At 41.1% G+C, this 18,089-nt stretch overlaps 1 protein-coding gene across 6 annotated transcripts in view; it reads right to left on the reverse strand.

The window, feature by feature from the left end:
* Positions 1-18,089, reverse strand: part of foxp1b (forkhead box P1b) — an 84,549-nt gene that overhangs the window by 66,263 nt on the left and 197 nt on the right. For all 6 annotated transcript variants that reach the window (XM_088389551.1, XM_088389546.1, XM_088389545.1 and 3 more), the window contains exon 2: positions 12,867-12,952. The gene's annotated coding sequence lies outside the window, so the exon portion shown is untranslated. The remainder of the gene's footprint in view (positions 1-12,866; positions 12,953-18,089) is intronic.

Genomic DNA, 18,089 nt, shown 5'->3' on the forward strand with positions numbered 1-18,089 from the left:
AGGGTGGGCACACCTCTTCTCCGTGCACTGTAAAGACAACAGCGGAAGAGCTAATAAGAGAAAGATAATTGCCTCAATTTCAAACCGCAACAGGCTGCAAAGTTGCCATTTAGATCGGTAGGGGAGCAGGTAACACACGGTGAGGATAAACAAGGGGAGCTTGCGTCAGAAGTCATCACACATTCCGACATCGAAATTTAGGGAACGGAACAAATTATTGTCGAGATAATTATCCCCCTAGGTGGCTTAGTTGAATGCTCTGTTAGACAAATAAATTACAAATATCAATCAAAGGAACACATTAAGATGTTGTTAATACGGCACATTAAAATGTAAAATATGTATAACCGGCGTGTGCAAAACATTCTTTGCTTATTTGGTGATCCAAATAATTTTTTTTCAGAAAATACAGCTCAACCATTTTTTTTTTTGTTGTGTTTTTACATTTTAAGAGGAACTGGAGATGCTAATGGACAACGGTGGACCCATTAAGCCCACAAACCTGTGAAGAGGACTTTGCTTTACAATTTGCTCTCTCTCAGCCCAGATTTGAAATCAATGGGAATGGCTTTGTTGTAAGGTTATGCTCATATGTATTGATACCCCTCCATAGAAATGTGACCAATCCCAACAATGGGCTCAAGGTCCTCTAATGGACAGGCTCTCATCACGTTTCACACTGTGGAGATAAAAAGATGAGAGCTCATGAATATTTACATTAAGTAAGATATTCCATTAATTTCTCTAAGCACTCTTGATACTGTCTGCGGTGGCTCGTTAATGAACTTCACACATCACCATCATATTAATTCATGCTAAAATCAATAGCCCCTTTTACGGCCATTTCACTGCAGAAGTGGGTCGCCAATGTTACACCTCACTATTCTGTATGAACAACCGAGTGGCGGAGAACTGATCGGAATATAAATAAGAACTGCAAACGTAGGGAGGACAGCAATGTGCTCATTGGCAGCCTTATGTTGCTATTGTAGAGTTCTGGACACCAGTTTTTTTTTTTAGACCCGTTAAAATCCTTTCATTTTCCCATAAATTGGCTTTTCAGTTTGTCATCTGTGTCATCTTAATAATTTCTTCTTTTTTTTAAATATTTGTCCAGTTTTTACTCGTCTGATTTGAAAACAAGTTATTTTTCAGTTCAGTTTGTTTTGCAGCTTTTACTGTATGTAATATGAGGTGCTCATACATTTATTTGGGTTGAAAGAAGCTATAACTACAATGCGGCCCGTGAAAAAACTTTGTTAAATCTAAAAGCGACACTTGCCACCATCAAATTCCATCAAACTTATAGTAAATGCCTGGCCAAATTACAGAAAACGGGACCTTATGAATCTTTGAGGAGTGATGTAAACGGTACCAACGTCATTTTTTTTTTCCCTGCTGATCTGAACGTCTTAAACACAACGCAGGGAGGTAGTTAGACGAGTGACAAATTGTGGGGTCAGAGAGAGTACCAGACAACAGAGAGCATAAGTGAGACCTCTGGAAAACAAACACGGGATTTGGTTTCAAAGGCAAGGGGGGGGAAACATGCATTCCATTGTTGAAGCCAATTATCAATGGAAAATAATAACAACAGATGGACGCAGAGCAGACAACTAATGCAGAAGCACCGTGGCACTGGTGGACAGAGGATGAAATGCGAGAGTGGAGTTGGGGGAAGGGAAGTGGGGGTTGTTGCACACTACACACACACACAAACACACCAGATGTGAATTTCCACAAGGACAGTTTAATATATGCACTGCTCTCTGGCCACCACTTGTGCTTTTGGGTCAGACAACGGCATGGCTAACACCTCAATTTGTGTTAATAAACAAGGTGTCTGCTCTTTGCAAGAATTAATGTCATGCGTTACAAGTCAAAGAACAACTCGTTACGTTTGAATTCCGTGTTTCTTTTCGTTGCTGCATTTGTGCTAACTCGTAGCCAATCAGGGATTTGTTGTCTATTGTATTTACCGTATTTTCCGCACTATAAGGCGCACCTAAAAACCTCCAATTTCCTCAAAAGCCGACAGTGCGCCTTATAAGCAGACCTCGATGATTTTGGCTCCACTCGCAGCTTACCCATATCAGCCACAGACTGACAGCCAGAAGAGGTGCTTGTAAGCCAAAACAAAACTAATTCACAGAGATGTCTGCAGATATTACGATGAAGTTCCCCTTCAAAAGCAAAGAAAGGTTTTCATTTCATTAACTTTAGTCTAAAGCCTAATTATCTCCCTGTAGGCCTAGGAGAATAGGGGGAGGGTCGATTTCAATCATTAAAGCTTTTTTTGTTGTTCTTTTTCTGCCTCAAAGTGTTTAAGATGAGTTCATCAAATAATGTAAGAATTTATGGGGGTGCAAGTAGCACAGTCATTTAGAGGTCCAGAGTAAAAGGTAATGTACACATCACCTTTTTGGCCTTTCAAAGCTTGGTTTGATTTTTTTTTTTTCGCAGGTAGCTACTTAATGTAACTGTACACCTTCAAAGGATAACTCGAGGACTATAACAAATTAAAAAAAAAAAAAACACTTGAAATAAATGTCTAGATTTAATTAGCTTTTGAGAAATAATTGCCATTAGCAAATCCCATCAAGTAAGGTTGAGGCATTCTTTGTGGGGGAGGGGGGGGGGGTCTTATTTTTGGACAATGAGGAGACAAAAGGTTTTCAAACAGGAACTGACAGGCCATCAGCCATTTTAGTGCACTGACACCGAGGTCGAGTTAATTAGACTATTGTCATTTTAATCAGGGCAGCTCAGTGGCCATCACTTCCTAAAAGAGCCAGAGGACTTAAAACGGCTGAGGGATTGTTGGCTATGTGTGTGCGTGCATGTGTGATGTCACCAATCTATGGGTTATGGAGTATGGTCTGGTTTGCTCACATGCTTAGAACATTAATGAGCTGGAGACACACCAAGGAAACAAAGGCGCCTGGAGGATCACCAGGGGAAAGTACTCGCCTCTGCTCTACTCATGTCTCTGTTCATTTGAGAATCATTTCACAATATTTGAAATTATTTGCTTTTCCAGGAGTATCAGATTTTAAATTCAAACACTTTCACGTCTATATATATAACATCACTGTTTTTCAAAACAGAAAAAATAGGTTTCCCTGGATCAGCTAAAAATATATATAAAATATGAATTCCTCACTGACGCCAAACGCTGTCTGATCAAATTTTACTTAACGTGTTACCTTTTCGTGTTTCTGTTTATGAATATAATAATAGTTCTGTAAATTCATCATTTTAAAAATCAATCAATATTTCATAGGGACATAAAATTAATCTGTACAGAAATTATCCTTTTTAAATAATTAAGTATCTATATTAATATTTAAAGACCTGAATGTTAAGCTAAGATGAGCGAAAATCTGGCGATATTGTTAATGAAGCAAAAAAATAAAAAATCTCTTACAGCACAAGCATCTTAACATCTCAGATATTTTTGATCAGCACTATAACATTGGCGCAAACTTTAGACATCTGAAGTGGGATACTTCGACTTTCTTACTTTATTATGTCCAGAAACAAAAAAATATCATTGTTGCTGCCTTTTTGGGGGTTTTTTTTGGGTTTTTTTTAAAACACCCGAGCTCAGAGCAGCAGACCTGTATGCAAATACTAAAACCCAAAATGCATGACATTACTTGTGCGTACATTTGAATAGTCAAATGGTGTGTTTTAGATCTCAACATCATTTAAATTTCCATCAATGTAACACAATAAATGTAGACAGTTTTGTTTTCCACATGAAAATGTTGCAGTGTACACGCCCGCTGGGACACTTTGTGGCTTCGCTAAATGTGTGATCACCCACACAAACGCTACGTTGAAAATGACACATTCGATACGGCAAATTTAGTTACATGTGTTGCTTAGCATTATTAGTATCAGGAAATTTTCAACCATACTTTAATGGAAAGTTATTTGTGAGAAGATGCACCTTATATCTATCAAAGTAGTCAATAATATGTCTATATAATAAGTGATCTTTAAAAGACCCGAATTTGCGTTTTTTATTTTTTTTATTTTAAGGGTAAGGTGGTTTACAGCATGAGTGAAGACTGTGACTGCCGTTTTGAGCCGCCTCAGCAGACCACAAGTCAACATGCAGCAGCACCGGCGTGGCGGGGAGGCACTTTGCCGCTATGGGGCTCTAATATATTCAAAATAGGGATCATTTGCTTAAGCCTTGCATCCAAGAATCATTCGGGCCTTCATTAGCCTCAACCTGACATAGATGCGAACAACATGTTATCTTGCCACATGAACATGTCCCCCCCCACTCCTAGCTCAGAATCCAAACTCTCACGTGCAGCCAATTCCTCTGGAAATATCACAGGTTGTTAGCATTCCGTGGAGAATGTTACATATGTGTACACTTAGGTCTTAATTAGGGACACTATTTGATCATACAGCAGCTAGGCTTTATTAAAAGTATGACTTTGCATCACCCTTAAGTCTCCTTGGCTCAGAGCTCACAGGAGTATAATGTTCATATAAATATTCACTATTTGATATTTGGAATCCCTGCTATGAATTTCCATACAAGAGCAACGGAGCATTTACACATTTCACAATCATTTGCTACAATACCCGAGTTGTTTTTTTTTTTTTTTAGACAAATAAGAAAGAAGTGAAAATCGGCTATTTTTTGTTGTTATCCTACAGATGTTAGTATATTTGTGTGATGACCTTCAGTTAGCCAAAAAATAATGTTAATAATGTAAATAATAAATACCAAGAACTCAGTCAACTCTACGTACATCTATCTGAATAGGTTTCAACTTTTGACCTCTATTTGACTTCTCATCAACTTCTTCTAGACTTCAGGCCATTCTGGAAAAAAAAAGGGACTATAAACCAAAAATGAAATACAAAGTAAATCCCTCAAAGGTCAACATAATACAAACAATCCAGTATGTCCACGGTGTAGCCTTTCGAGCATGAAGGTTAGTCATTTGTGTGTTTACACTACATTGCGTAGCTTTGAAATTGTTTTTGCGGTTTGGCGTCTGCGCAGGGTCATTGTTTGTTTTCAACGTGTTTATATGCCACACAAGGAGTAATGACTTGTGGGATAGTTAGTGAATGCCTGCTCATCCAGACCCGGAAAACTGTCTCTGATTCCCACCACATATCTGGATAATAATGTTGTTTATTATCATGTGTTATTGGAGTTCCGACAAAAAGCGGGTCTTCGTATTTTAAAAATGCGTGTGTGTGCTTTATTTCATGATTCCTTTAGAAATGCTTGTAAATGCTGTGATATATTATTGCCATGCTCACACAGAAATAAACCACATTATTTAGACAATTGACTGAAGGAAACCTGGACCTCATTTATTTTTATGTGTTAAGCTTTCAAGAGCCGCACCACCGCCAGGAGACATAGTGCAGACGCGTGTGTGTGTGTACATTAGTCGTGCACCTCAGAGAGAAATGTTAGCGGACTAACATGGGGATACAAAACAGGTCACTTTCAAATTACGATTCATTAAAGCTGAATGAATAAATAGATTTCCCCATTAGCAGCAACACAACCCTACCCCCAATCTGGTACACACACACAGCAACGTGACCCCCCTTGATTAAACAAATAATGACACATTTCAAAAACTGTAAACGAGTCCAAATTAATTTGCGCTTTGCTCTAATTGCGGTTAAACACCGCTCCTCCCTAACCTTGGATCAAGCACTTCTTAATTACGGCTTTCTGAGGACAAGTTCCCAATAGAGTTGTTGTGTTGTTTGGGGGGGTTACAAAATGGTTGCAATGGTTAAGTTCAATTGTTGTCACACTGAAGTTGCCACACATCTTATTAGCTCATTGCACAAAGCCGCAGTGGCTGCGTAACAAAAGAACGGCCAGGTAAGTTCTGTCTAAAATCATATCACAACTTTAGTGTCACCAGGAAGCCAGCTCGTTGCCGCCGCCTACTTTAAAACAAAAAAAAAACGACAAGATGTGCTTCCTGAAAGAGGGGAGAGGTGGAAAAGGCCCATCCTGCCCTTGGAATCAGCGCCACCCCACAAGAGCCGCCGCCACTGGACTTTCTGCACCGACAGCAAAACTTCCCTGAGAGAAGAGCGTGTGCCAACTCAAACACAGCTCGTATTCCTCTTTGTGGACGCCGGCCGCCCGTGTGGGCCCGCGATGTGCTTCCTGAGGGCTCGCTGCAGCTGGAGCGCTTTGAATAAAGGTAACGCTAAATGTCACCGCTACTGTAAACTTGTTTGGCTGCTCTTGTCAGGAGGACACGTCCAAATCAAAGCAGAGAGTGCCCCCCTCGAAAACACAGCACATTGTTTTGCCCTACCAGCAAAAAAACAACAACCCAAAAAATGAAGCTTCCTATGAGTCACAAAGACACAAGCAAGAGGGCAACCACTGTTCCCGGATCTTGCCAAACAAAATGTCAAGAGACCGGGATTTCCATTCAGCTCTGGGACGTTGAAATACGAGCGATTGGAAAACTATTACAGTCACATTTTATTGTTGAGCGCCTGACACAGGAGAGGAAACCAGAACAATCAAGCAGAGTGCTATTTTTTTTCCGCTGGATTTAGTAACACTAATTAGTTTTGCTCTCATAAAGCCAACCTGAAAAACGACCAATTAGAAAGTGAAAATGAGACATGCAGACGAAACAAGAGCTTGTCATTTCCAATCTTCGAGTCCCTTATGTACAACTTTACTGTGGGATGACTTTCACTCGTACGCTCCGACGGAAAATGACTGGCAGGGTGCCTGCTCTAGTCAATGTCACACACAAACCAATTTGTTAATGGCACTATACGCACCAAATAGCTTCGATAAAAGGAAAGCGTTCGAAATCTATACGGCCGCATCAAAGCCAGGCCGAGCAGCTTGTCCGTGCAGATTTCAGCAGCACCGGTCCATAGAGAGGAAAGCGTCCGCCGGGCTGACCGCAGCACCAGCTGGTTCCAGCTAAGGAGAGGACCAAGCAGAGCCAAGCAGCTTGCCTCTCACAGGTGCTTTATTTATACGAACGCCTGACCGCCCGCCCGCCGCTCGGCAGTAATTCTCCCGTATGCCTTGCAATGTCACACCGACGACGACGCAGGTTACGTTCTGAGTAAATTTCACGAGTCCCCACGACTACTTATGCAATTTGCTCGTCGAGTCACAAGTGGAACCCGCCAAGAGCTGGTGCGCCGTTGCCAAGATGTGAAGATGCCAACGGCAGTAAACAAGAAGAGAAAATGAACAACTGTCCAATTAAACGCAACAAGATCTATACTGTTGATTTCAAAACAAAACAAAGGTCAAATGTTCACTTAAAAACTACAGACACCGTGTTATTTGTCACTTTCAATTCACCGAGCCTATGTTTAGTTATGATTTAATCGATAAATTAGAGCTGTCAGAGTGAACCGATTAATCGACAAAATTTGGCCTTTAAAAATACACCGCTGGGGAGTCAAAATGTCAAAAAAGCTCACTCCTGAAATCTAATACCACAATAATGTGGGGGGAAGAAAAATAGGAAACTTTCTGTGTGTTGGTTAAACCTGTGACTGGCAATAAAATGTTAAAAAGAAGCGACTTGCTTTTTGACAAATAGTCACCCATAAAATATCTTCTAAATCAAGAACCATATTTTCCTGATGACGAGGATTGTTGGTTGATCCTCTCAATTAGAAATAAACAGAAAAATTGCTGCCCTGTGTATGCCCCAATAAACAGAAGTGAGTGTTTAATCACTGTCAAACGGAAGACAGATAGGCTGTCCAGGCAGGACACAGCTCCTGGGCTAAGATGCGGCGAAAAAAGGTGGGGGCTCCGATTTGAAACCCGTGCTTTTTACCGAGAACAATTCTCAGATGCCAGGTCACTGCCAACGTCCTTGCAGCCAATGGCAGAGAGGCCAGCAAGTTCACATTAGCTGCAGAGTCGAACTGCACCTAACATCTGCTCATGAATGAGAGCGCTGCCCACCAGCTCAGCGAGTTGAGGCCCGCTGATAAAAAATTCAACATTCTCCTTCCTGGCACGCTTGTTTTGGACTATTCTCCTGAGCCCGCTGAAATATATTAAGAGAATTTCAGCACAGAACGGCGTATCTGAGAGAACAGCTGGCACTGAAAAGGGATCTCCTGCTCAACCGGAGCTCGGGGACTCTACGCTAGAGCTGCCTTCTCCAACACGCTTTGTCCTTGACTATGAATAAATATATATCTCAAATTTGGTCAAATGCCCATCTATGTTTTGTGCTTTTTTATTAAAGGAAAACAAAATACACTTGGCTTGAAGGAGCCTTTAAGGAACTGACTACTCACAGCCTGCACAAGAATAAATGATGACCAAACGCAGTGATTTCACTTCTGTCTTTTGAAAAAAAAAAGAAATGCTAACAGATTTCTTTGTCAGCACAGAAACAGAGTTATTATTGTTTAGGATTTTTCTTTTGGAGTTAGCCTGGGATTTCGTTGAGCAACTTGATCCAGTTTCACTTCATTTTTGAAATGCGTTGGATAGTTTGGATTTGGATTTACACAGATGAGTTAGTTGCCACCTGATGTTATTTGAGCAGAATGGTATGGTATGCTTTTTTTTTTTAATGATTCCCAAACCACCATTTTGCATTTATTTTATTTTTTTACATTTATTACATACTGAGCTTTTCAAAGGAGACGATTCTCAGTAATGGTGTGGAAGCTTCCCAGCATGCCTTTTAACCTTTTAGTTTTTCACTCTCTCTGCAGGAAGATGTCCACAGGATATGCTTTATTAAGATTCTGCCGACATGAAGAGCTCCTGTGACTTACTGGTGCATTACAGCCTAAAAGGCAACGTTATTTAGACTGATAAGAGGCTAATATATAGTTGAAGTAGAATTACACAGAAGTTATCTCAGCCTGACGAACATGACCACAACCCCTGATGTTGTTTAGATCAATAAAGCCCATTAAAGTGGAGACCTCAAACACAGATAAGGCTCTGCAACCACAACATAAAAGTGTTGTCCGAATTTCACTGCAAAGAATACAAGACAGTACAAAAGCTAAAAAAATATTTTTTTTTTTGCAGGCCAGAAAAACAAAGATTTTTGATGAATTAATGAATATACTGGACAAACTATTTATGGAAAATATTCAATATTTCTGTCCATTTATATATACTAACAAAATTTTTCAATTGGAGTTATAAAATGTGATGAGATAGCTATATGTCGTGTATAAAAATTATATTTGAAGTTTCGTGAGTTCATCACGTAGAGGTGCTAAAGTTCTCCACAACAAAGCACAGGAAACAGCTCTTGACATCATCACTACATGCAAAATGACATGTCTGAGTACACCACGTTTTCTTCACAAAAACACTCAACATCTGCAGATATTATCTAAAATATTAATCCATGTACAAATTTTTCATTGGTGTGCATTTTCAACAAGCAACAACAAGTAACTCATAAAACTCGTAAATCAAAATCAACAGTGCGTTTCCAAAAAGAAATGACTAACTACTCAGGCCGTTCCCCCAAAGGGCGAATGGCTTCACGGCACACCATAAAGGAATGCTAAGAATACAAATGATGGCAATATACAAAACAATTTGATAAAGTAAAACGTGACGTGCCTGGGAGCTTGTAAAATGCACAACTGTGTCTCTGTGACCATTAAATAAATGCATCGATAAAAATATACAGTATTTATATTGAAGGCCTCTGCGTCAACTGACGTTAGGCGAAGAGAAGGCCTGCATAGTGAACTTCTGAAACATCAACGTAATGCACTGATTGGAGCAAAACCACCTTATAAACCAAATTCAGTAAAATTCAAACATGCATGTTTGGTTCAAGTCAAAACACTGCTCAATGATACTACCACAATGGAAGTGTTTGAAAAAACAATCGGAACAAAATATCAACTTGAACGTGGTGATGTCTCCTACTGCATTCTGAACTCAATGATTCCCCGACGGACGGACACGTGCGTCCGTTTTACAATTTGGACTTGAACAGATGTGCTTTTTATGTGGCAGTTGAAATGGCCCCGTCCACACAGATGAGGCCGTAAGGCAGACCATAAAGCCTGCTGTTGAAACTTGGAAAAGACTGTCAACATGGCAGAAACGGAGAAAAGCTCCACGTAGTTTGTTTTCAACGAACAGGCCCGTATCATTCAATGATTTTTGGTGATACGGTTCTTTGGAAATGTTCCAAACATCTCTACTGACAGTAAGGCAATTAAATGTCATGACATTGCAGTTTATATTTTGATTTTTGTACCGTTTACTTTATCGTAGGGGGTTCTCAATACACATTATCGCTCCCAAATAAAATTCTTTCTCTTTGGCGCTTCATTTTGTTCCGGTGACTTGTGGTGACATTCGTGCCAGTCCTGGGCCGGTCAGGCAGGAAGGCAATTTGAGTAAGTCTCGTCTTGGACCTTGACAGTTACACAATACGGAGGGGCAAAGCCCCCCCCCCTCTCTCCACTAGAACACATTCCCCCATTCATAATCAAACCTACAAGGGTGGAGATGAGAAAGATAAGATGAGCTTTGGAGCTTGGATGTTTGTTTTGTTTTGTTTCTTGGGGAGGGGTGGGTGTCGGGGGGGGGCATCCTGCGTAAAACCGCATCCTGAACAAGCATCACTGAGCCTCACTGTAAATAAATACTCTCTCCTCTGCCTAGCTTCCGTTAACTGTCACCACCTTGGCTCTGAATCACCTTCAAGTCCAAACAGGAAAATGCAGGAGATGGCAGACGGAGGTTGATGTTGGACCGACTGTACATATTGAGTCTCCATCTCTTGTGGGTGCCGGGCTTAGTGAGCCGTGCTCTCCGAGGCTGTAAAATGTGTGCCAAGTTATGCCATCTTGATCCGCCGCTTAAAGGCGCTGTTCTTTTTGCCTGAGGAGTCTCGCTGGTCAGATGCATTACTAAAAGGGCAGCATCTCACTGAGCTCATCTGAACCTGCCCAAGGGGGGCGTGAGTCTGCGTGACTCTGGCCGTGTTTACGCCTAATCCAAAAGAGCCCCGATTGTTGTTCTTTTCCTGTGCAAAGGCAACGATAAGAAAAAAAAAGGGGCCAAATGCTTCGCCCGCTTCACGGCTCTTTTATGCACAAGTGGTTAACCACAGAAATTATACAATTAAAACAATTTTCTGCATCTATCAGTCAGACTGATCTAATAAGCCATTCAAATGACACTAATGGAGTAAGCCGCTCTCTCTATCCTTCCCCGAGCAAAGTATTTTCCCCTATATGACACAATGAAGGCAAAGCCTCTGCATCAGTGGAAAACAAAGAGAGCCAAGAGGAATAGAGTTACAGTGCAAGCCTTTAGCAGGATGTTGGTGAGCAACTATGCACATTTGAGACGGGGCATCATCTGGGTATTTGTTCAAAATCCATCCCAGGCAGCAGAAGAGTGGCCATTTAACATTCGAATATTTTCATTGTCACAAAATACGAACAAATCTGCTTTTAAAAAAAATGCTGTCGGAGTTTACGGATGACAAAACCTGGCTCGACTACCATGGACTGCAGACACACAAGGGTGTGGACAGAGTGGGAAGAAACGAGACATGCCCAAACCTTGACCTGGATATCCTGCATCTCTGTCCACCCAGTGTTGACAAGAAAGACTCCTACACAAGTTCAAGGGAAGTGCTTTCACAGTCGACGTGTCCTTTTCAACTCGCTCTTCCAAGCAAAATGGCAGAAGAGCTTTTTGTCTTTATGATCTATAACTATCCATTAGATACAAGTCCTCCTATAGCCTCTATATTGTAGATAGTCAATCCAAGGGGGGAGTGCCGGTGCCCACAAGTAAGTGCCCCATCAGCAGCTAGAGAAAAGCTGCCTTTTATGGTAACAGATCACAGACTCAAGCCATTGACCACAGAGCCCACAAATGAGGCGTTAAGTGTCATGGCGGGGCAAGAGCGCAAAAGGAGCAGAAAGATATGACCCTCTTCTCATCCATGCGTGAATCTCTCCGACGTTGCTTTCTCACTTGAACGGGCTCCTCACTGGGAAACGTTGTCAAAACATGCTCAACTGGAACACAAATCTATTGCCTAAAAAGATCAGGAGCGATGTGTTAGTCTCTCGTTCAAAGGTCATCTATGAAAGTTCATTTTGTGGAGAGATTTGGAAGACTCAAAAAAAACACGCTGACGTGGAGATAGTGGGAACAGCAAAAGCCCTGCTGTGTTGGATTTATGGTCCGGCCAACATGCACCCCTGCTGATGGGAGGGGAGCAGTCCCATATTTAATTCCAGATTACATGACTTTGCACAAGTGTCGCATTCTCTCCTGATCAGCGGTTACAGTAACCACTGGCGGCATGTAGCCAGATACAAAACGCGTTCACAAGTCATATGGCAGGAACAAGAGGAACATATCCTCGTATTATACGAATAACTGGAAAGGCACTCGCCGGAACGGAAATCTCTATTCAAAGAAATGTCTGCTAACGACTGAAAGCACTACTTTGTGTCTTTTCAGTTGGTCAGCGGAGAATAAATGCGCACGTCTGGAATTCTCCGCACTGAACCAACTCGTGGCAAGCAGCTGAATCTGACAGTTATCGTAACTAAGGGAGGTCCAAGACAGTCTTAGTCATTGTGGAACACGTCAAAATCCGACAAACCAACTTTTATTAACAAACACAGTCCCACAGAGCAAAGATGGATAATATAATAACTGGCAAAGGTGGATAATATAATAATAAATTTCAGTAATATATATAAACCCAGAGGTTTATTGAAAATAATGGCAAAACTATTTAAATATAAATTAATATAAAATAAATATCAGTAATTAGTCAAATGAAATGGAAAGAAGAAAGAGTGGGCTAGTTTTGACTTACCCAAATCACGCCTGCTGAATTTCCAGGAACGCCATTCCACCAATCAGAATTGAGTTTGATGTCTTCGACCAAGAACACTGGCACATCTAAAATAGAGAGAGGGAGAGAAAGAGAGAGAGAGAGAAAAAGAAAGGAGGGAAGGAAGCGACACAACAATTACAAACAGGAAGTAAAAAAGGTGTGCGTGTGTGGGGGGGAACCCCTACAGTCGTTGACTGAGCCAAGAAATGACATTAAAAGGGGCGAATGTGATTTTTTTGGGTTACCAAATTTGACACATTATGACACATTGATTCCTGGCCTACATGCATAATTTTTGTGTCATATCGGAACCAACATATCAACGCAATTTTGGCCACAAGGCTTGTTTCTTGAAGCACAGATACTGATTCATTGCTCATCTTAAAACAACGGAATGCCACAAACTGACTCATATCATTTTTGTGTGCGTGTGATGTGGACCACACATTATTTTGCATACAGTTGTGTGTGTTCAAATGTTGAGTCAAATGTCACTTGACAGGACTGTACTTTTTCAGATGACTACTGAAGATCATTGGAAAATACATTTCATTTGAATACAGTACAAATAAACACGCAAATATGGTCAGCTGTCAAATATTAATTTGAAGGCATGCAAACACGTGTCTTGGTTTTAACGGGCAGCTTTACAAGTAGACAAATAACAAAGCAACCAATGTCCAATGTCCCAACTCTCCATAATTCACCAGAGAGGAATTCAAGCATCTCCACTTGTAGCTGTGTTTCCACAGCCTGTCCACATTCTTGGGCTTGCTATTGGCCCAAGATAACACCCGTCTGATTACTCGCTGGCATGCTTGTCATTATTTCCAAAAATATGTTGATCCCGACAGGCGGCCATACCGCGTGGATTTGTGGCTACACAACTGTATTTACATGTCCATGAAACAAGCATGTCCTTTGTTTGTGAAGTCCTGTCACCTTGGATCAATCGTAAAGTGGACTTTGCAAAGAGGTGAAACTTTAAAAAAAAAAATCTTTTTCGTATCCACAGTGCAAAGACATTTTTTGTTTTGAAAACAAACCGAAACATCAGCTGCTGTGACTCGAAGGCATGGAAGGGCACCGACCGGGCGTTGCTCGGGATCAATAGCTTGACCTGTTAAGTAACGCCACTCTCAGTAACACATCCAATAAGTGTTGATCTTTGGGAACACCCCGAGCTGACCCGCGGTGCTGGGAACAATTACAAGAGAGTGGTCTTTCTGGGCCGGTGCCCACTTGACCCGGTGGGGTAAAGACACGACAGAAATCCACATGATTTAAACTCCTTCCCAAGACGTGCTGACAAGGTTAGCGGGTCAAAGCAGACATTAACAGGTCAGTGTGTGGCCCACTTGGGAACAATTACTCCTAGTCACAGCTAAGTGGACACTTGATTGAACACGATCGAGGCAGGACACACTTCCCACAGATAACAATTCCCTGAGCCATTTAGGATAAAAAGCCCTTGTGATACAGCCTTTATGGGCAAAATTCATCTTCCTTTTCCCTTTTAAAAGAATGTGTGATCGAGAGCCATTCTCCAAAGAGATGACTCAAAGCATTTCCATTTTGCAGCAATAGCGGGAGCTGCTTATAACACCGAAACAATTACAAGGTGACGGTGAAAAAACCAAACACTATGAGCTGCTCCAATTAAATGTTCAACCCTAATCCGAACTCTCCTTTTGGATGAATTGCTGGTAGCTAAACTTCAACACGAATGGCAGCAACAAAATAGAAAATGACATGAACGGAAAGCATTTTGCCTCCTTCTCCCTAATGTGAACATTTGTTGTAACTGGTGAAAAAAAGTAGCATGTTTATGAGGGTGTGTGCATTTTTGCAACCATGCTATCAAACTGCTGTAAGTGATAGCTAGGTTTCCCTCTGACACATTCCTACATATTGGTTTGGGCAATTTACAAAATGCACATTTATGATTTTACATTTACTTATTTTTATACGTGAAATATTTCAAAACAAAATAAACTCTAACCATAGTGGTTTGGGAATGGCACCCCACCTTATTTACAACTCTGAGAGCAAAAACAAAGTGCCTCTAAGGAGCTCCGGCATTAAGAGGCAAACAATGTCTGAAACTCTACTGGGAAAGCAAGCGAGCAAATAAACAACAGGCAGAGTATAAACAAGGTCTACACCTCTTTTGGAGGGGGGAATTGGGAAAGCAAGAGATAGTGTCTGAGAAATCTACCGAGATTGTTTGGACATGAAACCGAGAGACAAAATAAATCAGATGGCACCGCTATCTTGCCACTTCTCAGGTCAACTGAATCATGAAGGGTCAGGGAAGATACCGTCATCCTCCGTGAAGAGCTCACACACACACATAACCACAACAAGTATGACTTCATAGTAGTAAACCCAGGAGGGCAAAATGGATTTCATTATTCAAGCACCTTGGCATAAGGAAATAATCAGTTTTCATTTAGGTCATTCTCAGTGAAGGAGTAACATTCGTTCAATTGTCACTTAATGATTCAGTTTTGTTCTGGGGGACGCCGTTAATGCTCAGGAAAAAAAAAAGGTGCAACAATAAAAGCAGCCTTGTGTTTGATGCTCATATTGGACACCATAATAGTAAACAATGACATCGTGTGTGGGACAATGGGCCAATTAGCAATCTCCCCGTCTGCTATCAAGCAGCATGCTAGATTATAATAAGAATCTGCAAACTTTTATCTGTGCTGCATCTGCCTGCTAGCACCTCAGCGCTGCACAGCACTGCATCTTGGGTAATTACGACCTTCCAATTACGGCCCGGCTTGTAAATATATATCAAATAAACAAGCAACAACCAGTCAATTAAGGAGCTCCCTTTCGGAACAGCGGCTCACGTTGATGTTTTATGCAGTGATAGCGGCGGTAACAGTGATCACACAACTCTGGAGTGAACTTCTTTTAAAGTGTTGTTGGAATGCACCTCAAATTGCCAAACGGAAGACAAGCACACTTCTGACACTCACTGGTTTGATCTTCAAAGACAAGGGGAGTAATAAAAACAGCAGCAACAGCCTGTCAACAACATTAACATCGCTCGGCTCATCCCTCTTCCAGCCACAGAGTTGCCGACTCAAATTTGAGCACGCTGATGGTTTTAGAACATAGCGAGTCGCCGGCTTAGCCAGAGTGATGCATCCAGAAGACGGGATGAAAGAAATCCAACTTTCCAACCAGCAATGGCAACGGAACTTGTTGGGTTCCCTGTAAGCCAACCGGGTAGACAGACAAGACAACTTTAAAACCGACTGCCATTTCATTTTATGAGGCTTTGTTGATGTCTACGTTAACTGGGAATGAATACTCGTCAGGTTCTCTACTTTGCCAATGATTTATCAGTCATTTATTCATCCTATAGAGTCTATACTAGTCTATAGTATAGACCGATTCCTGAATAAGCAACAATAAACAGGTTTTTTCTTTAAAAAAATGTGCAAGCTTTATTTCAGTGAGTCGGTTGGCTTGGCACACATTTGTTTTGCTTATTGTTTGTTAGATTGGACCTTCCCACATCACACTTGCATTCTACACATGCATAATTGAAAGCCAGAGCAGACAGCTGACGGGTGCTAAGGTTTCGCTTGAAAGCGGTGGACAGCTTCCAGCATACGAGTGGATGCAAATATTTCAAGCCTTGCCCATCATTCTACACATTCAGACTATGAACATTCATATGCATTTATTAGTGAACGGTTTACAGATGTCGGCAATAGACAATCTACGTTTGACTCCATCGGACTGAATGTCAGGTCAAACACAATGGCCAGAGAATTTACAGAAAAACAAGTTTCTTTCAAAAGTTGGGTTGCATTTTTTGAAGGTCCGTTTCTGCATAAGTGAGCAAGCACACTGACCCCAGTGGCTGTTCAAATAGTGTATGGCCCCCCTCCCTCCCTCCCTCCCTCCCTCCCTCAGGCAGCTCATGACAACAGCCCAGCAGCAGCACTATTTGATCTCTGATGTTTTCCTTAATCTGGGTTGTCAAGGTTCGCCTGTTGGAGTGTATTTACTTTCCTTCTTCTATCAAAAAGTATTTTTCCCTCCTCTCTCAGACAATGACTAATCCAAAGACGAAGGAGGAGGGAGCACTGCCATAAACCGTCTTAAAGCGGCAGTTTGTCTTTAACATACTTTGAAGTGATTTCAGAAACAAGTGGGGCACAAAACAAAATAAGGGGGGTGCGGGTGCAATAGTAATGGTAATAATCTGTCAAAGTGACGAGTCCACAAAATCTATACACGGCTGAACAAATCAAATTACTGAAAAGTTAAAGCCAAGTTTATTTTCGATTGGTAATGCACTTGCTAAAAAAGATATTTTTAAAATACACAAAATGATTTAAGTAAAGTAGTTCTGAATTGCAGTTAGAAAGTAACAAAAAAATGCATTTGACAAAATATTTGGCAATTATGAATTAATCAAGTGATCAGCATCTTCTGCATTTAGAAATAAAAACAAAGTGGCAAAGTTAAACTTTATTCATACTAAACACACTAAATGGTGGGTAAATTATCAAAAAATATGCCTAGATATATACAGTGACAGTTTTTAATTAATTATGCAATTAATTATGAATAAGAATAGCAAATAAAAGCCGAACAACTCTATACAGTATAAGATCCCAAAAATAAATCTTTAAATGCATACTATTAAAACCCTGAAACTTTCCAAATATGTGCCAGTTGTAGTGTCTTGACTTTGAGAGACAGTAAACACGTGGACAAAAGCTACTGCTGCTGCGCCTGCTACTTTGCTCTTCCTGCAAAAAAAATCACTGCAAATCTTCTGTTGCATGAGCTACAAGATGTCATTTTATCCAAAGATGGTCGTTAATGGGACGTCATGACGTCACTAACTGCATGCACACAGTTTACCTTGCTTGCAAAAATACCCTAAGACATTGCCATCCTATGAAGTTCGCCAAAAGTTTCAAAACACCGCAAGAACACAACGTTGGTGAAGTTTTAAAACACTTGATTGACTACACGCCATAATAATCCTACGAGTTTGTATTTATGAGCTCGTAAGAGCCTACAGGTGAGTGCGTGTGCGTGCGTGTGCGTGTGTCTGTCATTTGTCCATTTCGTTCTGCAAACTTCTCGGCGACAGCCATGTGCAAAAGAAATGTCCGTGCGCATGCACTTGTGCGCGCCGAAGCACAAGGCATCGTGATAGGA

Source organism: Syngnathus floridae, chromosome 11 (assembly GCF_059516105.1).
Source record: "Syngnathus floridae isolate MCC-2025c chromosome 11, RoL_Sflo_1.0, whole genome shotgun sequence".
Classification (NCBI taxonomy): domain Eukaryota; kingdom Metazoa; phylum Chordata; class Actinopteri; order Syngnathiformes; family Syngnathidae; genus Syngnathus; species Syngnathus floridae.